The 26,251-nt window shown below is 49.7% G+C and overlaps 1 protein-coding gene across 5 annotated transcripts in view; it reads left to right on the top strand.

The window, feature by feature from the left end:
* Positions 1 to 26,251, top strand: part of LACC1 (laccase domain containing 1) — a 291,447-nt gene that overhangs the window by 118,498 nt on the left and 146,698 nt on the right. The window contains exon 1 of one of the 5 annotated variants that reach the window (XM_069639978.1): positions 23,134 to 23,454. The exons of 1 other annotated variant lie outside the window; for it this stretch is intronic. The gene's annotated coding sequence lies outside the window, so the exon portion shown is untranslated. Of the gene's footprint in view, positions 1 to 23,133; positions 23,481 to 26,251 lie in introns of those variants that run through there. 3 more of the 5 variants (XM_069639980.1, XM_069639979.1, XM_069639977.1) reach the window with 3 other exon arrangements.

Below are 26,251 nucleotides of genomic sequence, written 5' to 3'. Positions count from 1 at the left end.
ATCTAATAAGTACTGGCACGACCTTAAAGACCGGAAGTGGATTGGACTCCGGGACAGGAGGTCCTCGTGATGGAGCCTACCAAGCCTCGGGCCTTGGCAGATAAATGGACTGGAACCTTCAGGATCATATCCAAGATGGGCGAAGTTAATTATCTGGTTGACATGGGAGCCTCTGGGGTAGCCCCTCAGGTATTCCATGTTAACAGGTTCAAGCCTTTCCACAGGCGGGCCGAAGTATTTGTGTTTGTATTTTATTGAGGTTATATAGCTCTTTAATCCTTTAATCCAAAGTGCTTTACATAAGAACAGACTCATGTCTCTTGCTAGCTTCAGGGCAAGAAGAGGATGAGAGTGAGCCCCTTCCTGATTTGCTACATAGCAACCCTAAGGATGGCTCAGTGGAGGGAGTACATCTCTCTCCCGATCTGACAACAGAGAAGCAGAGGGCCTGCAGGGCTTTGCTCCGGTAGTACGCCTCTCTGTTTTCACTGACACCCGGCCTTACACCATGGTGTAGGCACGAGATTGACACTGGGTGACAGTGTGCCTGTCAAAAGCAGGTGGTACCGTATGTCAGATACCGTCAAGAACCACATCCAGGCTGAGGTCACCAAGATGTTGGATCTGGGTGTTATTGAACCCTCAACCAGTCCCTGGTCCAGTCCCGTGGTCCTTGCCCCAAGGCAAGTTCCCAGACAGGTACCAAGGATTGGAGGTTCTGTGTAGACTACCGAGGAGTCAATGCCGTCACCAAAACTGACGCGCACCCACTGCCCCCGGCTGATGAGCTCTGCCAAATTTGTGAGCACCTTCAACCTTACCTCCGGCTACTGGCAAATAGCTCTAACGGACCATACCACGGAAAAGACGGCATTCTCAACACCAGAGGGACTCTACCAGTTTAGAGTCATGCCTTTCGGGTTGAAGAATGCCCCTACCACTTTCCAGAGATTAGTCCATCATGCGCTCAGTGGGCTGGAGGCCTTTTGTGTGGCGTACTTAGACGACATTGCCGTCTAGAGTTCCACCTGGGAAGAGCATTTGACTCATCTGGATAAGGTGTTGCAGGCCTTAAAAAGGGCTAACCTCACTATCAAGGCCACCAAGGGCCAGATAGCTCAGGGGAAAGTCACGTATCTTGGTCATGAGGTCGGAGGGGGTCAGATCCAACCTCTCTCCAGTAAAGTACAGGATGTACATGACTGGGAGACTCCCACTACTCAAACCCAGATGAGAGCCTTTTTGGGCCTCACGGGGTATTATCGCAATTTCATGGCAGACTATGGAACCATAGCTGCACACCTGACAGCTCTGACTTCACCCAAGCAACCGAGGAAGGTTAATTGGACGGAAGACTGTCACAGGGCCTTCGATGGCTAGAAAGGAAGTCTGTGTAGGGCACCCGTGTTGTGTGCGCCTGATTACAGAAAGCCCTTTATCGTTCAAACTGACGCCTCTGACACCGGAATTGGAGCAGTCTTGTCCCAGTTAGATGACAAAGGAAGAGAACATCCGATCATATTCATCAGTAGACAACTCAAGGGTAGGGAACTTAGGTGGGCTACTGTTGAAAAGGAATGTTTTAGTATAGTTTGGAGCCTTAGGCATTTTAGACCCTACCTCACCGGGTCTACCTTCAAGGTACAAACAGATCATAAGCCCCTTAAGTGGCTTATGCAGATGAAGGGTGAAAACCCGAAACTGCTCAGGTGGTCCATTAGTCTGCAAGGACTAGACTTTACCACTGAGCACAGACCAGGGAAGAGTCATGATGACGCAGATGGCCTTTCTAGAAGGTATGCTGACCGTCTGGATGATGGTGCCTATCTCGTGGGAGATTAGGTACCCTAACCTCAGTTTGGGGGGGGTGACTGTGATGGTGGAAATGCATCGGAGGGACAGGGCCTCCATATCCTTGTCCTTTACTGCTTTTTATCGTGTGTTCTGTCGTGTTTTCCATGCAGGAGTTCAAGTGGGACTCCTGGCGGTGCAGCTCTCTCTCTTTTGGTTTGGTGAACAGACCCATGGGATACCCTTATGGCACCCATGGGTACGGGTGCAACCCTGCGCCCCTAGTGCATGTTTTTGGGCACCTGTGTGTGACCCACAGAGCAGGGTACGGGCTGGTGGCAGCTCCGTGCTGAAATGTCTGGTGCCCTGAGCGTCCTCCATTTTGGGATGCCCAGGCCCTGCCATTGGAATCGGTAGATTCCGGATGGAGACAAAATGGCCCCCATGGCCTCTTGCCTTCCATTACCTGTTACCTTGATCTTCCCAAAGTCCAGGGAAGCCCTGCCTCTGTCCCTTCCCCCTGACTGGCTGTTAGGTGGAAGTTCCATATATGGTAGTGTGGGGAAGTGCCGACCAGACTGGCTAGAGCCTTCTCAACGACCGTAGGTTGGGGGTACACCTCTGGGTGGGACCTGGGTGAATGGAGTGTGTGACGAAAATACATTCTATGTTTTGTCTGTCTAGTATCTGGTGGTTGACACAATGGTGAGACAGCCCTGCCCAAAACCGGAATGAATGCAGCTTGGAGTGTTGAATGGCTCGGTACTTGTCCGAATACACATAACTTGTTGTAAGTGTCTGGAGAGAAGTGAATGGCCTGAATGCCCCGTGTGCCTGATTGGCTGCCTGCCAGCATGAATGACGGTAGTCATGATTGGATGCTTGAGTGTGACCCAGTGGAATGAATTGAAGATCAACAGTATATCTGGGGACCTCTCACTGCTAGGAATCGTGTCCAGAAGCTGAAGTCCACTACGACGAGTAACTGGAGTAACTGAAGCTTCATCTTGAAACCCTTCTGGACGAGAAGAATTGCCGTTGATCTCCTTTGCAATCTGAAAGCTGCTGTGCTTCAAGAACTGACCCAGAGAGGACCTGGTAAGGCGCCCTCTTCCCAAGCTATGAGGGACCATCGTGCACAGCTGATCTTTGCCTAAGCTCCCTGGTAGACAGACCTTCGACAGGCTGCCAACCCGATACAGGGATTGCTGCAGAACTCCAAGGAGAAGCGCCCGGACTGTTGTCCGCCACTGTCGACGACCGCCGTCACCTACTGGAGCCGCCGTGCTCCAGTTGCCTAAGAACTTCATTGATCTAAGGATGCTCTCGTCCGCATTGTTGCCGCTGTATCCTGCTGGAGAAGGCCTGACCGTTGACGCGCCGAGGAGCATCCACCGGTGGGTTTCCCGCCACCCAAAGACCACAAACGCCGACGACTCAACGCCCTTGCTGGGCCACAGTTCTTCAACTCTTTGCGGTCCAGAACTATTGACACTGAGGTGCCCCGCACGCCTCTTCCTGGCAGGACGTATACGCTTCCCCGTAAACCAGCACCGCTAGGAACGACACGGCCACTTCACCGTCGTAGTTCGACCTGTTCTCCGTCAGACGTTCGACGACCCGTGACTCCTGCCTGAAAGGGAGGACACTCAAGAAGGGCCATCGATACCCTGATGCGGAACGCTACAACGCCAAGGTACTTTGGGGTTGCAGAACTATTGGAAAGTCTAGTGTGAACAATATATGGACTGGGCTTGTATCTTTCTTCTTCAGGTTGCCCAGGTGGGGGGATCGCCACACAGAACTGTGTCTAGTGGTACGGGGCCAGTATTCTGCCAATTGCTCAACCAGCTTGCTTTCCTTCCTCTCTCTACTGCTGGTATCCTCTTTATTCTGATCTGTGTGTCATTCTGACCATATGCGCATTAATGAGATCTAATAACGTTAGTGGTACCACTTTAGAAACTGTATATATTTACCATTGCTGATTTTCGGAGTACAAAGTGAGTTATCGTGATATTGTATATACTTTTGAAAATTAATTATATAAAGAAGGTGTTGTAACCGATACAGTGTGTGGACATTCCTTTGTGGGTGCTTGGGGACTACACTGTACTTAAGAACCAGCTCGCATCACCTCCTGAGAAGCTAGGCCTTGATTGCTCGACTACGTTACCAATAATAGAGAATCTTGGCAGGGGTCTCTGTGCCTCCCCTCTACCATATAGAGAGCGGAAGTGCAGACCCCCCCTCCGGTCTTTACACACGCATTGCCAGAAATTACATGAGGGATGGGAGAATGGCATGCCAGGGCCTGAAAGACAATGGGCCTCATTACGAGTCCGGCGGTAACCGAGGCGGTAAAACCGCCTGGTTACCGCCGGACTCGTATTACCATTCTGCCTATGTGACTCCTGGAAATACCAGGGCATTACAACCCTGGTGTCCCGGGAATTCCGGAGGCAGAATGGTGTTAATCCCCATTCCCATTGAGTCCCTTAGGACTCAATGGGAACGGGGATCAGGAAAACACCGGCACCATCTCATGATGGTGCCGGTGTTTCCACGTCCGCCTGCAGGCGGGCGGTGTTAAACCCGCCAGGTCAGTCCTGGCGGGTTTGACGCCTCCGCCTGCAGGAGTTGTGATCGTCCGGCATGGAAACAACGGTGGCGGCGGGTTTACCCCCACCGTTGTTTCCATACCGGGCGATTTGTAATGAGGCCCAATTTCTTTTGACACTTTCACATGGCACAAGCCATGCACGACTGCATGATACCACCTCAATCAATAAACACGACAATGACACAATCAGGAATGTCCTTGCATTGATGAAGTTCAACGTTTTTATGTAATGGAGTGCCCCAACTATCCCCCTCCCCCACCAACTCCCCATCACACTATCCCCCTCCCACCACCAACTCCCCATCACACTATCCCCCCCTCCCCTCTCCCACCACCAACTCCCCAGTATGGCCACTTATGGCAATCAGTGTCTCAGAGTCCTTCACAGCTGTGGCCTCTTCCCCCTTCCCCCTTGCCAGCCACTGGTGGTTTTGGGCACAGAAGGCTCTGTGACTGACGCCTCAGCCTTCCTGTCTGTGACCCCTCTGTGGGTGTGGTGGAAGGGGATGGGACGGAGCCTGTCCTCAGATTTTGTTGCAATTGCCCCTCTGTGCCCTACCGGATGGCCTCTGCCAGTGCAGAGACACCTTCTGTCATCTCCCTGACCGTCTGGGCATACAGTGTCAGGGCAGCTGTGTTGGCTGTTGTCTCGGTCCTGTTCCACGCAATGGCCTGCACAATCCTGCAGGTAGCCCCTTGGATGCTGCCCCTAATGGCCTGCAGGTGTTCAGAGTGCGTGTGGCCAATTGCCTCATCTCACGCTGTCTGCGCTGCATGTCCTCAAGCCTCCGCAACAGCATGCTGTGTGCTGTGTTGGTAAGAGGCTCTGCAAAGGCCCTGGGCTGTATTCAGGGGAGCCATATGAGGGTGTATCGACAAACGGCTCAGCTGTCTGTGCACGCTGGCGGCGTGGTGGGTTCTCCAGGGAGTATTGACAAAGGTGGCGTGGTAGGCTCTCCTGGGTCTGTGGCCCTTTGGCAGGTGGTGACACCTGGCTGGTGTCCCCCTGTGCCTCCTCAGTCGCCCTGCCAGCAGGTGTGGGCTCAGTGTCTGTACCTCCGGCTGCGGGTGCAGTGTGCCTTGCACTGCTCCTGGTGGCTATGGTGTGGGTGTTGACTTGGCCCTGCTGTGTTGTGGTGTTAGAGAGCGGGACATCTGCCTCAGTGTGGCCTGAGTGGGCCTTTGGGGGTGGTGGTGGGGGCAGACCTTGTGGGCCTGGGTGCACTGCTCCCAGATGGGCCTGCAACCTCTTCCTCCTCCTCTAATGCCTATGCCGATGTGTGAGTGCCTGTAGGGAACACATGAAATGTAGTCAGGTATGATTCCCTCACGTGTATTGGCATGCAAGACACAATTGCTACGGTACAGAGTGGGACCCCACACATATGGCCAAATGGGCGTGGTTGGTCAGGGGAGATTGCATGTGGGCCTAGCATCATGGGATTGCTTAAAGCGATGAGTGTGCAACACATGGCCAGTTGGTCTTGGGCCTGTAGATGGGGAGAGCAGGGTGCCCATGCTGGGGCAGCTTACGTCTGGCATGCATGCTTGTGTTTCTTCATGCCCCCACACACTCTCCCTTAGTGGCACTGGCATGGTGGGGGTGGTGGCTTAGTCCGTGGCACTATCATGGCTTTATGGGGCACTGTGGTGCACAGTGATTGGCAGGCTGGGCCCATGTCGGTGTGGGGGTTGTGTACTTCCCTGTGGCTTTTCTGCCATGCCAACATATGGCAGGCCAACTGGGCCTGCAACATGCTAGTGTAACCGCTGCACAGTATTCTGGTCACTCACGCACTTTAATCCTGCTGGCACAGGGTGCGCCACTAGGGGTGTGGTGTGCATGGCATTTGTTTGGGTCACTTGCCACCCCTTCCTGCTGCTGTGATGCTCACAGGTGCCCTTGGTGCCCTGCCCCATGGCTGCTGTGGAGGGTGGCTGATATGCCACCCCGTCACTCTGCCCTGTTGGCATCTGGGTCTGCTGAAATGTGTCCCTGTCCACTGGGACATCTTATCTGGGATATTATTTGTGCATACACTTGTGTTGGGAAAGGAGGGTTGACTCACCTCCTGCGTCCTGGCTTCCGGCACCCGCCTCAGCACTGCCGACTCCCTCCAGCCCTTCGATGTCCAGCACCGTACTGCATTTCTCCTCCCAGGCGGCGAGGACCAGTGGCTCAACAGTGCCTCCTCTAGTCACCAGGGACTTCTGCCGCTGTTGGCACAGCAGTCCCCGTAGCCTGACCCTCAGGTCATTCCACCGCTTGGTCATGGGGTACACTTGCCACAGCTGTCACCTTCTGGCAGATGGCATTCCAGATGGCTTCCCTGCCCTGCCCAGTGGCCTTCCACTGCTGACTGCCATAAAGTTCCTCACAGTGGGCAAAGATCTCATCTGTGAGGACCACCAGCTCACCCTTACTAAATGTGGGTTTGCGCAGGCGATCGTCTGCCACCTTGCCTCTTATCCCCTCCTGGGACATTCTTGCATCCTTCCAGGACCGGATGGCTGCAGGAAGTGGAAATATTTAATGGATTGTGTTTTTTAAAATGGCTGCCGCAATGCTTCCCGTTCCGGCGATGATGCAATTTCCACCAGAGCTAATAGCCCAGGATCGCCGGCGGTAGCGCTATTTTTGTCAGCGATAACCATTATTTCGGCTCAGTTTCCGCTGGGCGCTGATATTGTTACCGCCGGAGTTGGGACGTGTTCACGCAAGGTTGTGATGCAGCGCTAAATCTGCTGCACGACCCTGCAGTAATGCTATTTCCGCTCAGCAGAAATTGCGCTGGATTACAGCTAGACTTGTGATGAGACCCTCTATATTTCAAACCACTAGGGGCCTCATTCACAGAACATTTTCCTATGGGATTGCGCCATTATAAAACGTTTCTGTGAATTAGGCCCTAGGTTTCTTTCAAGCCCACTAGGTCCCCAGACAACAAAAACAATCATTTGGTGGCAGTTAAATATCAAACTACAAGATCCCATGGGCAGATATTTACAAATACTTAAAAACCTAGGGGGATTACTGGTCTCACACCCCAACAAGATACAATTCCTGTTCTTCAGAGTACACCAGTCATCAATTTTTTCTCTTCATATAAACTTCAAATCAGAACTTCTATCTACCCCCGGACCAGTTCTTAAATGAAATCATACCAGTACTTTATTTCGTAACCCTTCCTTTGGTTCTGTCTCACATAGCTTTTCAACATTGGTGATTATGAAGTTCCTATAGTCCATGACCTTGGGCCTCATTACAAGCATGCTGGTCCTGAAATAGCGTTGCCGGTAGATATGTACCGGCACCTTTTTCTGGACCGGCTTACCCTCAGTTGTGATGCCGGTAACACTGGCACCGCAAGTGACCCACTGCATCCGATTACACTGTTGATGGAATCTGCGGAGAGATGCGGCAGCCGTGCCTGAGATACTGGCAAGGCGTTAGTAAGTACACATTCCGAGCTGCACGGAGACGCAATTACCGGCATGGACATGCTTGTAGCAACGTGAAAATGATGTTGGAAACACTGGCATCGCGGACCATGCGTTAAGTAGATTAAGGTGTGTAGAAAAATGCCAAAGGTGCACCAAATCAGCACAGGTGGTCCCACTGAGCAGTGCTACACTGCCACACCCCTTACAACACCACAATGCTAGCAGCAGCAGTACGGGAGCTGGAAGCCATGCCTGCAGGTCTATTACTTGAAGAGCCAGGGCGGCAGGGATTGCAGCTGAGGTGCTTGAGGAGAAGGAGGGCCATCATGGGCCAGCAAAACCTCAATGTCAAGCTTGTAGCACCACGTAGACAGCCACCAATTTCACGCTTAAGGGCCACACCTTTCAACCTGAGCCCAGCCCAGATCCACAGCCTGTGGCAGCTAGACAGGGACACCATCACTGCAATAGTGGGCATGATCCATGATGACCTGGTCAGCCTCATCAATATCCGCACAGCCATCCCCCTTTGCTCAAGGTAGTGTATGTGCTACATTTCCTCGCCACTGGCACATACCAGCACACTGTTGTTGAGCTGCATGGGATCTCGCAACCCTGTTTTTCGTGTGTCCTGTTCCAGGTCATTGATGCACTGCTGCGTCACGTTCGAGACCACATCAGCCTACCCAAGACTGCTGACCAGGTGAATGGCACGAAAATAGCCTTACATGCCCTTGCAGCCATGCCTAACGTCAATGGTGCTTTGGACTGCACACGTGTGGAGATGATGGCCAGTCAGGCTGTAGAGACAGTGTACAGCAACAGAAAATGTTATCATTCACTGAACGTGCAGATGGTGTGTGATGCCCATTAGCTCATCCCCCTTTGATGCACAAGATATCCCGGCTCGACCCACAACTCCATGGTGCTGTGCAACTTGACGCTGCCTGGATACATGGCACGTCATGGTGGACAGCGTACCTGGCTGCTGGGTGAGTCTAACTACAAGGGGATATGCACTGTTGAATCAGGGGTGCAGAAAAGACCATAGCTCACCTGGCTGCTGGGAGACTCTAACTACAAGGCCATCTGCACTGTCGAATTATGGCCATGTATAACACCCATCACCATTGGCTGTGTACAGTGTATGCATCAATCCATAATTCCTCATACTTCTATGCACTAATACAATTACAAAAACACCATAAAAGTGCACAGAGGCGGGATAGGGGGTTAAAGAGGAAGGTAGACCATGAATAAGAGCAGGGATCATTAATTGTGACAATAGTACAAGTACATTTACAGATTTTAAAGTGAGAAGAACCTACTTTGTGCTTTGGGGGCATTAAACCTGAAAGTGCACAGGTGTCACTCAAGGTGCAACACAGTAATAGCATGCCTGAGTGCAAGGCCTTGACAGGCGTGTCTCAATTTAGGAAAAGAATCCACTGCATGCATGACAACAACAATTCCGTAACAGAAATAAACAAAAGAACTGCATGTACCAGAATGACCCACACCAAAGTGACAACAAAAAGCACAAATAAAGTCAAGCAAACGCACAACATCTGATGCACAGACAGAGAATACTTATGCTCCCAACCACGTAACACTGTGTCTGCACACCAATTGGCCATGTCTCCTGCCTGTTAGAACCACACAGTCACACATGCATCGCATTATAAATCTAAATGTACTCTAGTACATGGACATCTCGGTATTATTTCTTTAAAACACAATAATGACATATACAGCAGTTTCATTTGTGTCAGTTGTACGTAAAGGGTCAGAGGTAATGTTGTCTGTGAATGGGCCATGTGAATGCCACTGCACACCACACAGCCAACACGCATTCGGACCAAGTGCATTTCAGGTACCCGAAAAAGGACATATGCTAGCTAACTGACATTTTGAATGTGCATTTTTGTCAACTCAAATGAACACTATACAGCCTGTGCCAACATGACATAGTCAGAAGAATCTACACAACAAAAGGAGAGGAATGGGGTAAAGTTTACAACCACAGGAACTACTCCAATATAAACTCTAAAGAAAAGAGTTCCAATGGTTGAATGTAATTCCCATAAACCAATTTTCACTATTTAGGACGCTCTCACCAACCCACACCAGAGGTTACCCGTCTTTATCAAAAAAATACAAAGAAGTTATTTGTAGAAAAATATACATATATATTTTATACCCGGTTTGACTTGGTACAGAATTGTCCATTTCATGTCCTCTGCCCTATGTAGCATTTCAATATAGTGGGTAACCATTGGAGCCATATGGATTCAGTTTTTGATGCAGCTCTAATGCTTAGTAATCCGGATCTTTATCTGTTTTCCCTATATACAGTTTATTACAGGGACATTGGATTAAGCCAATTAGCGTAAACGTTAAAATGACATTTTGAGCTGAGGTATTAAGACCCTCTTTATATGTCACCCCGTAGGTCACTCTCAGAGATGGACCGACAATGGTGACACCAAGAAGAACCGGGAAGTGGTGTCCATGTGGAAATAATAAAACATTGTTTGTAGTAGATTTTGTGTGCAAACTTGGAATAATATGTGATATAGGAATTGTTAAATAGGATAGTGTGGCTATGATACAGTGCCTCCCCTGAAGAATTTCCCAAAAACCTTTAATGGAATGGATGGAATACAACATGTTGGGTGTTTGAGTAGTATAGGTACATATGAATTGAGAGTGGTTGTATGTTGAAGTGATTAGCATTAGGTGTGATTACCACACAGATTTGTAATGATGTTATGTGTTATGTTGGCCCTGTGGTTCAAAATATCTCATCAATATTTAGAATGATGTGACTTTTCCTGTGAGTAGGATATTAATTAGAATGTTGATCATTGTAGGTGATATATTAAATAAATAAAATGTGTATGCATATGCATATTTTTTTACAAATGACGACTTTATATTTCTTTGATAAAGACGGGTATCCCCCGGTGTGCGTTGGTGAGAGCATTCTAAATGGCCAGAAGAATGACATTGTACACTTTCTGTTGCTCCTGTGCAGGTGATTCTGGTTACCCCCGTGAGGCAACCACACAATATCCACAAGCAGGCATACAACCGTGCCCATGTACGTACTCGGCGCACCATTAAACATACATTTGACCTATTAAAGGCAAGGTTCTGCTGCCTGAGCAGATCAGGTGGAGCACTGATGTACAGCCCTGAAAAGGTGGGAAAGATTGTGCTTGCCTGTGCCATGTTGCACAACATGTGTATTAGGCGCAACGTCCACCTGCCCCCCGACATGGACATGCACCCACCAGAGGGTGAGGACGACCGTGATGATGAGCAGGGAATTGCACAGCGCCGTGATGGCATGGATGGACGTGTCACACTAGATGAACTAATACAATACTACTTCTAATCACCTGTCACACACACGGCACAGGGCAGCTGGCGCACTGGGCACTGTACATAGATAAAATGACTCACACTGAAAAATCAATGTCCACTCTAATTATTTTTTATTTTGTGATATGAAAATATATACAAATGTGAAATGACTTAACTCCCAATACTATACACCCCAACTATCCATCCCCACTCCCCCTCCCCAACTATCCATCCCCACTCCCCCTCCACAACTGTCTGTTGCCAGGTCCTGTCCTATTTTGCTATTTACATTACCATGAGTCACAGACGGGGCACATATGGGTCCATGGGCTATTTGCGTCCCCTTTTTGGCTGTGTGCAGGGTGGGACAGCCGCATGGAGCGCCACCTTGGACTGCTCTGCACAGAATTCCCTGGTATTCTGCTATTTGATGGAGCGGGTAGTAGTGTCATGGGCCATCGGTCCAGGAAAGCCTGGAGCAACACAGTCATAGGTACAGCAATGGAAGACATCACGCTGTTGCCCTCCCTTACCTTCCGTGACATCTGGGCAATGGCATGTGTGCAGCCACCAAGTGCACGTGCATTATGTCTGGAACTGGCCTGCACGTTCTCGTGCATTAGCTGGGCCTCCTGAAGGTGCTGCTGCACCAGGGATATGAGTGCATCCTGACGTTGCTCAGTCCTGGTGAGGTGCCCTTCTATATTCCTCACACTGTGGAAGGTGAGACGTTGGGGGCTGATTGGGCCCATGGGGCTGAAGGGCAGGTCCTCATCAATGCTCTGGTCTGTTGTGTCGCCAGTTTCAAGAAAACCCTCGTCCGCTGAGTTGTCTCCAAAGCACCCATGTTCACGGCCTTGTGGCAGTGCTGGCAGGGATGCAGGGACCTGCAGTGGCAGTGGTGGAGGTGCTGCAGGGGCCTGCTCTGGCAGTGGTGGAGGGGCCACAGGAGCCTGTTCTGGCAGTGGGGGAGGGGTCACAGGGACCTATAGTGGCAGTGGTGGAGGGCCCACAGGGGCCTGTGATTGCGGGACGGATGCAGCTGGGGTAGCATTTGCACGTCTGCCTGTTAAGGCTGTCGAGTCCTGGCTTGAGGTGGTGGTGGTCCTTCGGCATCGACGCCTGGCGCCCCTTAATGTACTGGAATGGCCGTCCTCATTGCCAGATGCTGTGCCTGAGGAAGTCAGAAAGGCAGGGTGTCGGTGAGGAGTGTGGATTGATGAGGCAAGGGGGACATGGCATGGTGCACACATGCTGGTGTCATGGATACTGTGCGGGTGGATGTGTGATGTGCCTACATGGTGTGTGGTGTGCCGGAGATAATGTGGTGTACTTTTTATTTCTGGGTAGGGTGTTAGGGGTGTGGGACACAAGCTGTGTGATGTTGTGTTGCGGAGGGTTGTGCCATGGATGGGGTCCCCATGTGCCTGCTGCCTGTAGCACTTATAGCGTTGGTGGAAATTTGTCCTCACGGGTCGGGCTGGCTGGGATGAGGGAGTCACATGTTACCTTGGTGTGTGACGCTGGTCATTTGTGGGTGGTATAGGTGCTTGGCACTGATGTGACTTTGTGCCTGTGCTAGCATGGCAGAAACACCACAAGTTATGCTATGGCAGGGGGGGTGTGTGTCTGAGTGCCAGCAGGAGCATGTTATGTTGGCGATACAGGATGCCTGTGCTATGTTTTATGTGTGATTGGGGTATGAGTGAGGGTTGGGGTGAGGTTGTATGCGATTGTGTGTAACCAGGTTGCCGGTGGGGGGGTGACAGGGCTGTATTGGTGTTGTGTACAACGCACTTGACGTGTTTTGTGACTCTAGTGTGTGCACGGTGGACAGCGAGGTTGATGTGACATTGGGGTTACGTGTACTCACCAGCCTCCTCGGATGTCATGCCTCTGGCCTCCGCAGCACCAACTCCCTCTATTGATTCAAGGTGCAGCACACTGCTGCACGTTTGCTCCTAGGGCTGCAGGTGGATGGAGGATGCGCTGCCACCACCTGTGGCCATACCTTGGGTGCGCTGGGCCGACAGGAGGTTACACACCCTCAATCGCAGGTCATCCCACCTTTTGTGGCAGTCACGCACAGTGAAGGGGGTTGTGCCAACTGCATTTACTTTCTGTTTAACCTCCTCCCAGACTGTCTTTTTTCTGAGCTGTGTCTGCCTGCGTTGGTTGGTGGCGAACAGTTGGTCTGCATGTTCCACAGTGGTGTCGCCCAACATGTTTGGTTCTGCCTTGCTAAAGCGTGGCATGCGCCTCCGGGTTGCACAGGCTCTTGATGTCATCTTCAATTAGCAAGATGTGTGCTCAGGATATGGGTATGTGTCTTGTGCTCTGAGGATTGCAATGGATTGTGTTTTATTAATGGCTGCCGCTTGATTTCTTGTTCTGGTGATCACTGTATTTCTGGTTAAGGTAATTGCGGCACCATAGTTGCTGGTGCTGGTGGACCCGGTAGAGTAATGCCGGAATCGGAGTCACTGGCACCGAGGGTGCCGGCGTTGGCATTTTGGGCGAGGTTTGTTGCAATTACCGGCTTGCTGGTGCCACTGTATCCGGCATGCCGGAATGCGTGTGCACGCCAACACAAATCAGCCGGTGTTTCCGGCAGCTGGAGTTCACAGACACGGTAGCACCGGCATGCCGGTAATTGTGATTTCTTACCAGCTAACTTGCAATGAGGTCGCATGTCTCTAATTGGACCATCCTTAGGCATTGTCATGTAAGACTTTCATACACTCAGATTCAGTAGATTAGCCGGTTTGAGTCTGATATCCACATACCCAGTCGTGCCATCCAGACATGTCTCTACTATTCTAGCGATAGCAGGAGATACAATGTTGGAAGTCTGGGGGCACTCCTTTCTTATAATGGATGTAGGGGAAGAAATATCCTTCATCAATGGCGCTACTACGCAATTTGAACTGGCTGACATAAACAATGTGAGTTGTACATAATTATCGACTTTCTCAAATGATAAGTCTGTTTGCCAAAAACTGTTCACTTTGTTAGTAACCAAGTGTGCCACTGGTAGTGCTTGGGGATCTGCTATTTTTCTATTTTAAATAGATAATGGGCCTCATTACAAGTTTGGTGGCAGCCTTGCCGGTAAAACCGGCAGGCTGCCGCCGAATGTGCTAAATTTTCCGGCGCCCAGGAATGGGCAATTACCGGGGTATTATAACGCAGGTGGACCCGGTAATTTCCCATTCCCGGGCGCTGGAAAATATTCCTCCCCATTCCCATTTGAGACCCATAGGGCTCAATGGGAATGGGGAGCCTGGATGCACCAGCACCATTCGTGAATCGTGCCGGTGCATCCGACAGGCTCTGCTCATGAGTGCCGGTCTGTCCGCAAGGTCAGATCTGGCGTGCGAAAAGGCACCCGCAAGCAGAACTCGTAGTTTGCCGATATGGTAAAAATGGTACTGGCAGGCTTACTGGTACCGTTGTTACTGTACCAGGCAAACTTGTAATGAGGCCCAATGTCTCTTAGCAGATTTCTCCACATGTTCCAACCATACCCCGAAATCACAAAAACGATCACACTTATTAAGCTCCGTGATGATTTTGGCCTGAAAATACTTCCAGGGCTCAGAAGTGGAATTTTTCTCAACATCCAGGACATAATGCGATGTATGGTCAAAATTGATTTTAGGTCCGTCTTCAACTAAAAGGTGTGTTACAGTGGGAGGAGACGTTGAGAAGTCACAGCTGCTTTCTAAGTGATTTTCAATAGTAATGGACTCAGAAAACAGAGCAGTGGAACTATCAGAGATACTACTAGTATCAGAGTGTAATTCAATTTTCTTGGCGCAGAGTCACTGCCTCATGCACAAACTTAGTGCCAATACCTCAAAAAGGCAGTCTTTATTGGGCACTGGTGACATTATCGCGACTGTGAAAATCATGGTATCATGCTTCAAGGGCATCGAGACATGTAAGGCCTTGGTCGCAGAAACCATGGGCTTGTGTGAAGCACAATTAGGCGATACAGACATTTTAAATAAAAAGGCAAAGTCGCTTTTTGAAAAGAAAAACAGATGGTAGGGTGTATCGCTCCATTGTGCGCTGCAAGGGATACCTGTAAACTGGCTTTTCCACTGGCTTTTCAACCATTTAACCGTAAGTCGTACGGGAACAGGAAGACACCGGAGAACCTTACTAGCATGGCACCAGGAAATGAAGACAGCCCAATGACTGGTTAGCCGCATGCCCGCTCGGGCAGAACGCTGCAACTCCTGCCGTCAGAGCTGATTTTCCATCCAGAGGTGACGGGTCAGAGCAGTCTAACGAATTAGAGGAAAGCACCCATTAGCCATGGCCTGTTTGGTTGGGGCACACTAGTCATGGCCTCTGGCCATGCATTGGCCAATGCACATGTTGCAACAATAGGTTCATTCGGGGCCCACTACCTATGGTGTTTGGCCGTGGACACTGTACATGTTACAGCAATAGGTTCCTTTGGGCCCACTTCATATAAAATTCCTTTTTTTTCACTATCTTCCGATTCCTGCAGAATTCCCCCAATGTGCCCCTGATAATAGCAATGAGATAATGGCAATGAACTACAGATACAGTGACAATGAGCTACCCAGGCCCACGGTATTCCCCCCGGTATTCCTGCAATAAGGCAGAAAAGCTTGAAAATAAAAAGAAAATCTTCATTGTCCTCACAGGCACTCACTGAGTGCCCCCCTGCTCTTTCCATGGCCTCACCGCTCTCCTCACTGCTCTTTCCCTCCCCAGCCCTCTCCTATTTCCCCCTTTCACTCTTTGTTTTGTGTGAAGCATTTTCATTTTCGAGCGCATCTTGCTTTATTGCCATGAGAATATTGCGAGATTCCTCTGGTATTCTGCCGATAATCCGAAAACGTTTGCACTCTAAATGGCTCCCCAGACCACACCGAACTATCCAATTTCAAATGGTACTTTTTGAACACTTTTCAATTTGGGCTTCTCTTGGTAATACCACAATAATCGCTTGCATCGAGCAAATAAAAGGCGTTATTTTCATTTCTAAAATGCCTCTGTGCTGCAAAGCACCATAGGAGATGTGGCAATATGTTTGGGAGAAGGGGGCACCGCCTTCCCTGGCCAATATTTAATGACTACTGGAAAAAATGACCCTGTACCTGTCCCAGAAAGTAAGTCAACGGTTTGTGGCCAAGCTGTTTCTTATTTACTCCAATTCCATCTAGCCGGTTTTTGCGCTTCAGCTTGATAAAATGTGGGCATTTTCTGTATGGGAAAATGAATGGGAGTAGGCAGAAAACAGCAATTTTGTGCTTAATAACTTTTTCATTTTTCAACTAATCTTTCCCATAATTTACACTCTGGGGGGCACCATCTGACAAATGTTTTGTTTGGAAAATATCAGTCATATGTTATTAGCAATAGAATGTTCAGATTTCCTATGGCTCATGTCACTCACCTTAACTATAGTGCGCAACCATTGTACTGTAATATGTATAGGTTTTCTCTTCTGCCCTGTTAGTCATGTTCAAATGTATTTTATCATGTTCCTCCCTTCTGAATGTATATTCAGTGACACTACTGTCTATTGTAAATGTGACTCTATATAGAGAGCACATTGAAGGTTCTCTTTTGGCACTTAAACAAAAGGTACTTTTTACCCAAATCTTTTTTTTTTTTTACTTCTGACCAATGAGCGGCTCATTCGTCCGGAATCTGTTGTCTGAAGCACACCTATTTGTGTGTGTATGTATTATGTGTACCTTCACAGCTATGTTCATGTAGGGCTAGAGGTGTTTATTGTATATGGTTGGTATGTGATCAATACCACAAGGAAATGTCACTTGTTTCTACATCCTGCATGCATATCGTTGGGCTATCTGAGATTGTTTTGAATTGTGGCAGGTGTCCCCCGAGTGCACGTGGTGTTGCAGAATCAGAAATACGTTACTATCGTGCCATTTCACAGAAACAGCTTTTTCCTAATAGAGGTAGTGCTTATCCGAAACATACAAGCTGTAAACGAAATGCCACATATGGGGCCAGCGCAATGTCTTTCCTAAACACGCTTGGCAAAAAAAAGTTAAATGCTGTCATGGTGTGCACAAGACACCCATCTGTTCACACTGCATCGGCCGCTGTTATGGCTGCTTCCTAAAGAAGTGATGTTGGGGTTCGGGAGGCAGGGAAGTTAAGTTCAGTGTTATGAATTAATAAAGAAGGATGTGTGTAGCAGGTCCGGTGTCCGCGCCTTTATTGCATAGGCCCCTCATGTGAGTGCCGTGCGAGATGACGTATTGAGGGATGGTCCGGGTTGGCCATCTCCCAATTACACATTGGCGACTAGGTGATTCGAGGGCTCGCGCAAGGCTGAGCGGAGGGCCCGCCGGAGTGGTTCGCTGCTGCCGCGAGGCCTAGAGGATGCTGTCGGGCATTTGGTACATGTGGGTCGGCGCTCCTCCCAAGCATAGGCCCGCCTTCTTCCCTCCTTCCCCTCCTCAAGCAGCCAGCCTGGCTGCGACAGCCCATTTGAGGCCGCAGATCTTCACCTGCCCCACCCCTTCTACCGAAGAGACACGACCAATCTAGGGCCACGTAGGGTCATATTGTTAAGAGACTTTAAATTCTATGTAGGGGTCATAGGGCTCACTGATGACGCCTGCTTGAAGAACACAATGTCCATGGCGATGGGGCCAGCGGTTTGGGACATTGCGAGGGGAGTTGCTCAATCTAGATGCGGCATCATATGGCGACCTGCATGGGAAGTTATCTGAATATTTTGCCCCTCACACCAACATAGATTATGAAAAACACATCTTTCATACCACGCGACAGGAAAAGGGCGAATCACTGATAATTTCGTTATGCGACTCTGCACCAAACGTAAATACTGTCAATTTCACGTTACTCCAAAGAAGAAGCCCTACGGTCTCAGGTGATCGCCGGCTGCACATCGCAATCCTTCAGGAAACAACTACTGCAGAAGCAAAGGTCACTGGAGGAAATTCTCACACTAGCTCGTATGGAGGCGGCTGTGGAGTCCTAGCTCGACAGCCTGGGCAAAATCACCATCCAGCACAAATCGACAGACCCTGACGTCATAAATAAACTGTCCTCAACACCTAATCAGAGTGGAAAGCGCTCGGAGGCCATGTGCTTCAGGTGCGGTTATGAATATCCACACATCGGTGAATGCCCCACCATGGGGGAGCAGTGTGCTGCTTGCAGAGGAATGGACCACTTCAGAGCCATCTGCAAAAATGCATCGGCCCCTACGCCCAGCAGACAAAGACTACAAGAGCGACGGAGGAGCACTCGTCTGAGCCCGTCAGGCAACAGGCCGGAAGGTGAACCGAGGAGTCAAAGGCTGGAGGACCGAGAACACCGAAGCACATATACCCGAGAGGAGAAGCGGACACCAGAGGGTTCCAGACTCAGTGGGAGGAGACGATTCGTCTGCTATTTAGAGATGAGATTCCCATCAAGTAGCGAATCTCCATCGTCAGGCGAGGATCAACGGAAGAAGGGTTATTTATAGGCTCTCTTTAATGACACCGCCGCCCAACACGGTCCTGATCTCACGCTACAAGTCAATTATACCCTGTTGGAATTTCTCATTGACACAGGGGCTACCGTCAATATTATCAGTGAGGGAGGCATACAACTAACTTGCCAGGCCCCCAAGGCTGAAAAAGGCGACAGTAGACATACATCCATACAGGGCAACCACCCCACTACCCTGCAAGGGCACAATCATGGCCTGGTGCACACATAAGATGCATGCAGCAAAGATCCCGTTGCATGTATTAAAGACTGAGGCCAACAGTGGCTGCATATTCAGCTTCAGAAGAGCTGTCGATATGGGCCTAGTCCACATCTTATATCGGCTGATGGCCCACAAGTACTTTGCCAGGTCGGAAGCGGTGGAAGAAGCTTTTCCAAAGCTATTTAAAGGACTGGGGAAGTTGAAGCACAGGAAAATTCAATTACATATTAACCTGGAGGTTCACCCAGTAGCCCAACACTATTGTGGCATACCGGTTAACATACAGAGGCAAGTCGAGGAAGAGCTAGACAAACTCATCAAACTACAGGTGATCGAACCAGTCACAAGTCCAACGCCATGGGTATCGCCCATAGTCCTGGTACCTAAGAAGTCCCCGGACGGGTCCATATGCCTGTGCAAGGACATACAGAGGGACAATTAAGTGATTGAAAGGGAGCAACACCAGGCGCCGAGGATCACCGACATGAATCAGCTACGTCATGGAGCAAAGGTATTTTCCAAGCTTGATCTCACGAAATGGTACCATCAGATCGAGATTGCGCCCGAGTCACGATACATCACAACATTCTTGACTCACCTGGGACTCTTTCAATACAAAAGACTTAGTTTCGGCCTCTCCTCGGCAGCTGAGATATTTGAAGAGGAAAAACACAAGTTCATACGACACGTACTCAACTACCTAAATTACTTGGACGACTTCCTGGTATTCAGGAAGACAAAGGAGAAACATGACGTAGCATTGCACAGAGTGTGTGCCGCACTGAGGCGGCAGGCCTCGCGCTCAACAAGGCAAAGTGCGAATTTGGAAAAGTGTCACTACTGTTTTTCGGACAAGTGTTCTCTGAAAAGGGGATGAGGCCCGATCCAGACAAAGAGGCAGCCCTCAATACTGCGCAACCTCCCCAAAACATGTCAGAACTATGATCCTTCCTGGGTTTGGTGAGCTACTGCTCAAGATACCTCAAGGACTATGCCACCATTGCGGCTGCTCACCCGCAAAGACCAACCGTTCGAGTGGTCTGATGACTGCCAAAGAGCATTTGAGTCTATCCGCAACAACATCGCCAGGGCCGAGGACATGGCATATTTTGATGCGCAGAGGAAGACTGGGGTGATAATGGACGCCAGCGCCGTGGGCCTGGGAGCCATTCTGCCTCAAAAGGACCCAGCTGACCCAGCCAACATTTTAATTGTGGCCTATGCCAGCAGGAGACTCGCAGCCACAGAACAGGCATGCTCCCAAGTGGAGGAAGAGAGCCTAGAGGTGGTGTGGGCCTAGACGGAAAGGGATTCACGGTCGTGACGGACCATCAAGCCCTCTTGACGAACCATGGGGATCCCAAGGCCAGGATGCCACCCAGGATCGCTAGATGGGGACTGCGCCACCAGGACTACAAGTTCGACATCAAACATCGGCCAGGCAAGGAATACAACCCGGCGGACTATCTGTCCTGTCACCCCACTGGCCTTGCTTCAGCAGGCCCATCCATTGCTGATGCTTATATCAATTACGTGGTCCATCACCTACAGCCACTTCCAGTAGGATGGACTGATCTCATTGCCCAGTCGGAGCAGGATCCAGCCGTTCGCATCATCTGCAGCCAATCGGAAAGACGAGCACATCTGAAACAGCAAGCCAAGCTCGGGAGCGAATCCGTCTAGGATGACATCTGGTGCTTAGACCTGGTCAAGGATGAACTGTTGATAATAGATGACCATGTCATCTTGAAGGGTTGCAAGGTGGTTATTCCGGAAGCTCTGTGAGAGAAGACAGTCAAGCTGGTGCATGATGGCCACTGGGGGGGTGGTGTCAACAAAGCGCCTGCTACGTCAAAAAGTGTGGTTCCCCTGATTGGATGCGTTGGTGGAAGAAATTATAGGAGGATGTCTGACGTGTGTGCAAGTGGCCCCGCCCCCACACCCAAATCCGTTACAGATGTCCCCTCTCCCTGAACACGTGTGGGACGACTTGGCGGTGGACTTCTTTGGCCCACTCCGCAGTGTTGCCTATGTCCTTGTGCTGACAGATGAACATTCTCGTTACCCTGAGGCTCAGCTGGTCGAGCACAGCTGCCACATGCGTGATCCCGGTGCCGGACCGCACGCTGCCGAGAGTCAAAGTCTGACAACAGCCCGCCTTTCACCAGCCAGGACTTTCAGAACTTCGCAAAGTACATGGGTTTTCAGCACAAGAAGGTAACCCTGCGATGACCTGAAGCCAATGCCATCGTCAAGAGGTTTATGGCAACCATTAAGAGGACTCTATAGATAGCCATGATTCTCAACAAGCCCTTTGAGCAGGACCTATATCAGCTGCTGAGGGAATACCGACTCACCTCTCACAGCACGACAGGGGTTTGCCCTGCTGATCTGGTGTTCAGGAGACCCGTCAAGACTAGGCTACCGGAAGGTCCGAACCTGGCACCCCCAACACCGCTAGAACAGCAAGCGAGAGACAAGGACTTGGAGGAAAAGAGCAAGATGAAGGACAGAGCCGATGCTCAGAGGCGGGCCCACGAATCCACCCTGGAACTCAGAGATCAAGTGTTGATACGCCAACCGAGGAGTGGGAAGGAAGATGCCATATTTGCACCAGAACTTGTGTCAGTGATGCAAAAGAAGGGCACCATGATCACTGTCCGTGGGGAGGGACATTCGTCGTTGACGCGAAACTTGTTGCACTTTAAGAAGGCTATGATCCCGCTAGAGCGTGAGTGGGAGCACATCGATGACAGCTCGGAGGAGAGATTTTTGGATGGACCCTACTTTGATGACGGGGAATCGTCTGACGAAGATGGTGGCCGTGGAGGTGAATCCTCGCCCCTGCCGACGCCTCGCATTCCTGTGAGGCTGCAGAGGTGCTGCATGAAGTCCCACAGACTGATCGAAGAAATTAAGTAACAAACAGTGAGTGACCCATTGCTCTAAAAAGGGGGGGAAGATGTCATGGTGTGCAGGGGACACCCATCTTTCCCCACATGGCTGCTTCCTAAAGAAGTGACGTTGGGGTTAGGGAGGCGGTGTTGAGGGAGGGAAGTTCAGTTCAGTGTTACAAATCATTAAAGAATGACATGTTTAGCAGCTCCAGTGTCCGCGCTGTTATTGTATAGGGCCCTCGTGTGAGTGCCGTGCAAGATGACGTATTGAGGGATGGCCCGGGGTGGCCGTCGCCCAATTATACAAACGCCAAGAGGGACCACACTGGTACCTTGCACTGACCTGAGGCTGGGATATATAGCTTGCCTCAACATTCACTAGCATCGCTGCTGCTATGATAATATTAAGGCGTCTCCCCGCGCTCTTTCACTGGTCGGCACTTGACCGGGATGCATTACCACAAGAAGCTCCTGGCGAAAACTGTTGGTTTTGCCAGAGTTTCTTTTTCCTGTTCCACAATTAATACAGAATGTATTTTAATAGGCGCAATTTCAGAAGCAGAACTAAAATGAGTGTATAAATCCACATACACAATTTAATAAAAAGATAACGCCATGCATCTCAGGGAGATTGCTTCCTGTGTATATGGTTATTGTGCTAAAGTAACCAGATCTGAGTTGTGTGGATAATGTCCGTATTGGTGCGGACAAATCAACATCCGGAAACTGCCGAGAGCTTAGGGTGGCCTGCGGTCCCTGGTTGAACACAGAACCTACCGCCCACCGACAGACATCAGGATGTCCAAGAGTCCACGTGAATAAAGTTAATCATGGAAGGAAAGTGGTGGAAGCCAGGCATGCGATTCCATTAAATTTAGTGAGTCAGTGAACAGGGCAACGAGAAAGCCTGGTGTAAGGTTCGAAACTCGCAGCCAGTAAAAAATTGTACAGTATGCCAATTGACTTGCAGTGGAATAGGAGTTAATTTTGATTTGGAATGAAATGAAGGCAAGATTAGAACTATACCTGTAAAAGAAAGTTGAGAAACATTTCTGGCCGCACATTCAAAAGGATTTCGAGATAATGGGGGAGTTGCTTGTTTTGTATGCAGCCTGCTAAAGTGTCGGGGTGAAACAGGGTGTGGAATATGCTTGCTGCACTGCGCTCAGGGACGGATGAGAAGCCTAGTGACGTCATTCGGTGTCACGTGTTCGGGATTCCCCAGCCTTGCATGTGCCGTGCTGATCGCTCATAAATCGTATGTCATTGTCGGGCTTCCTCCGAGTCTAGTTTCGCCCAAAACCCACAGTTGTGCTCTTCATTGTATTACTTCCTTTGGGTGCTCTTCCCTCAGAGCGGGGAGCGATTGCGGCCGCCGCCTGTGCTCGTGCTCACGTGGTGCAAGATAAATAAAGGCGGGGAAAGGACCGCGCTTGGACCTTCGCGTGCAGGCGAGCGGTGAGGTGAGCTCTGAATGCCCTTCAGGGTGGGACAGCCTGCGCAGTTCGGTAAAAAATCTCACACCGCCTTGGGTTACCCGTGGACGTCCGCAGCGCCTCCTCTTTAAATCCGCAACCGCTGTCCAGGTAGGAGGTGAGCTGAAGAGCAACTGGTCAGTAATCTGTGTAGTGTACGTGTATTTCGCAAACTAAGCATGCCTCACGATTCACTGCGGGGACGCGGAACTAGTCTGACTGGTCCGAAGCTGCGGGAGCTGAGGCAGCAGTTGCCTCCAATTTCATTACACACACTGTAACACATGGAATGCAATCAGGGAATGCAGAGTATGTGTTCTTAACAAAAGAGGCAATTGTAGTAGAAATGAATCTGCTGTAGGTGAACGGAATAACCGGCGCCCCCGTGATTACATTTCTTTCTCGTTCACTCTTTGAGGGAGTTACAGTAAGGCGAGTGGTGTAGCAAGAATGTCGGATGCCTTGCACCATATACACTTGGGACCAGAGCAGTCACTGGCGGTTCTCAGCTATTCAAACAGGGGCAGCACCAAGATGGGGGACATGACGTCTATGTGACGTGCGTGTGCGCCTTAGAAATGTGTGTTGATAAGAGTATATACGAAATCAGTGACTGCGTCAGTTTATTTAGACCTTTTCAGTTGAAAGGGGCCTCCAGCAACTGCCCCCTGTTGCCAGTCAGCAGTCTTGGCAATATATTCCTTTTTATATTACTGTTGGTTCTTTAAATGTGTGCTTTGCATCGCTTGACTTACAATCTGTGTTTGCTAGTGCTCTTCCAGCCATCACACTCCATAGAAGTGTAATCACCATGTTGCCTTTTGTCGGTTCCCCCACATCAGCCACTTGCTAGCAAAGAAAGATTTGTAGCTTTTTAGTGGACAGGTAGTGATTCTGCTCCCCGCTGGCTGGCAGTCTCGAGATAATCGTCAGCTATTAACCCCCAGCTGTATTTCTTTGTCTCCATTATAATGTATGCACCCGATGGGTGCCTCATACTGTTCTGCTCTAAGCAAGGGCGGCCCCCAACTAACATGTTGAAATGGGCTTCCACATACGTCAGCCAGGCCTGTACAACCTATCCATCACAGAACAGACTGATGGTTTGCATTAGGCACTCCGTGAGGTAAGCCCATAAAGGGGGCCGGCAGATAAGCGTTCCAAATAAGGACTGCTAATGAGGGTTCATGCTAGGGACCTTTGAAAGGAGTGCAGAGCTCACATCTCAGTTTCTGGGCTGAGGGCTCAAATGGAGACTGCACTGATGAGGGACTACCACGAACCACTTACAGAGTTTAAGGACTGGAGCCAAGGGAATGAGGACTCTTGATGTCGTTTTATAACAGTCACTGAACTACTAAGCGAGAACCCAACCCAAATCACAGGGAGTGGCAACTGGTGACATTTTTTTTTGGTGGGTGTAAATATGTGCCACACATATGTGTGAGTGACCGAGTGTAGAAAGGGAGTCCAAACTAACCAAGCAGGGTTTGGGGGCAGGGAGGGTCTTCCCTTGAATAATGGCTTAAAGCTAGGATTTTGAGTTGCTAGAGACGTGTTGTGGTCTGATTTAAGGATCACACACAGGCATGAAGATGTAGTTGTAAGTATTTATTCTCTTTACACACACAGTACTGGCTTGTGCCTATATAAATGCTCGCTCAACATCATTAACATAAGTATTGGATTCACCTGTGTGCTGAGCTGGTTTGTAAGTCTATTCAAACTCCAGGTCTGTGAGGAGAACGTTGGGCTGCTGTCTTGTTTGCTGGTTTGCCGCGCTCGTAATGAATACTAGCGGGAACCCCACACTTCAACTCTCGCTTCAGTATCTCTCGAGACTGCCGCAGAACTTCTGTGAAGTCCTTTACTCTACAAGACGCAATTTCCAATATGCAATCCATCTCTTATTCTCTTAGTTTTTGTCGGTGAAACACAACTCACAATGTCCAATTTGTTTCTGGTTCTGTTTTCTTTGTTAACATCACTGCACTCACTAGGCTTGCAGACTGTGGAAACCACGGCTCCCAATATGAAATCGACCTTCGGCTTCCCTTTCATTTTCATGGCCCAATTTCTATCTCAACACCCCTCTTGCGTCTCTCACCCACACAGCCATGGTTTGCTGCCTCTTCCTAGTGGCTCTCTTCCACACTCTCTTCTTCTGCCACCACTTTGGTGTCTGGGGGTCTCTGGGAATGACGTCCCACCTTTGCTCCCAGCTATCAGCATTTTTGTTGACCATTAAGTTGTTTGTGAGTTTGGGCTGACCTTTCCGCTTCGGGCTTCATCTATGAAGTTTCTCGTGGTCTCACTGTAAACTTTTTTTGCAAGATCACTTTGCTGTCCGTCTCCTAACTTTCTTGGAGTCTGGATGGCATTCAAGGGTCTGCGTTCCATCAGCGGTGTGGTAGGGTTTGGTTCTCTATGCACCCTGAGCGGCATCGTTTATTCGGGATAGGTAGATCTGTGCAGGTGGTTTTGTCGAATTCAATTTCGACAAATTTGTTTAATCGAATTTTGCCGCAAATAAATGCGATGTGTGGGTGGGTGTTAGGCGGAAACCTGTGCAGTTCCCTCTGGGACCACTGCAAAAGATTTAGGACTACAGGTGTTTGGCAGTAAACCCACTTGGTAGCAGTCTGTACCACACAGATTCACTTGGTAGCTGTGGCTGAGCAGTCAGACTTCCCTCAAGAAGAGTTAGGCAGTATGTGGAGTATACAATATAGGGCAATTCTACACAGCAAGACAAGCAAACACGCAACAAGGCTTCGGTGTAAAGATATTAAGGTATTTATTTATAACGACACATCTATAGTAAACACTGGCACTATCCCGGCAAACACTTCAATTACAATTACTCTACGAAGGAAACAGATTAATCCCCCTAACAATAGTTCGACAA

Source organism: Ambystoma mexicanum, chromosome 7q (assembly GCF_040938575.1).
Source record: "Ambystoma mexicanum isolate Mex_15411 chromosome 7q, UKY_AmexF1_1, whole genome shotgun sequence".
Classification (NCBI taxonomy): domain Eukaryota; kingdom Metazoa; phylum Chordata; class Amphibia; order Caudata; family Ambystomatidae; genus Ambystoma; species Ambystoma mexicanum.
The sequence above is the reverse complement of the archived record's forward strand: the minus strand, read 5'-3'. Positions and strand labels throughout refer to the sequence as shown.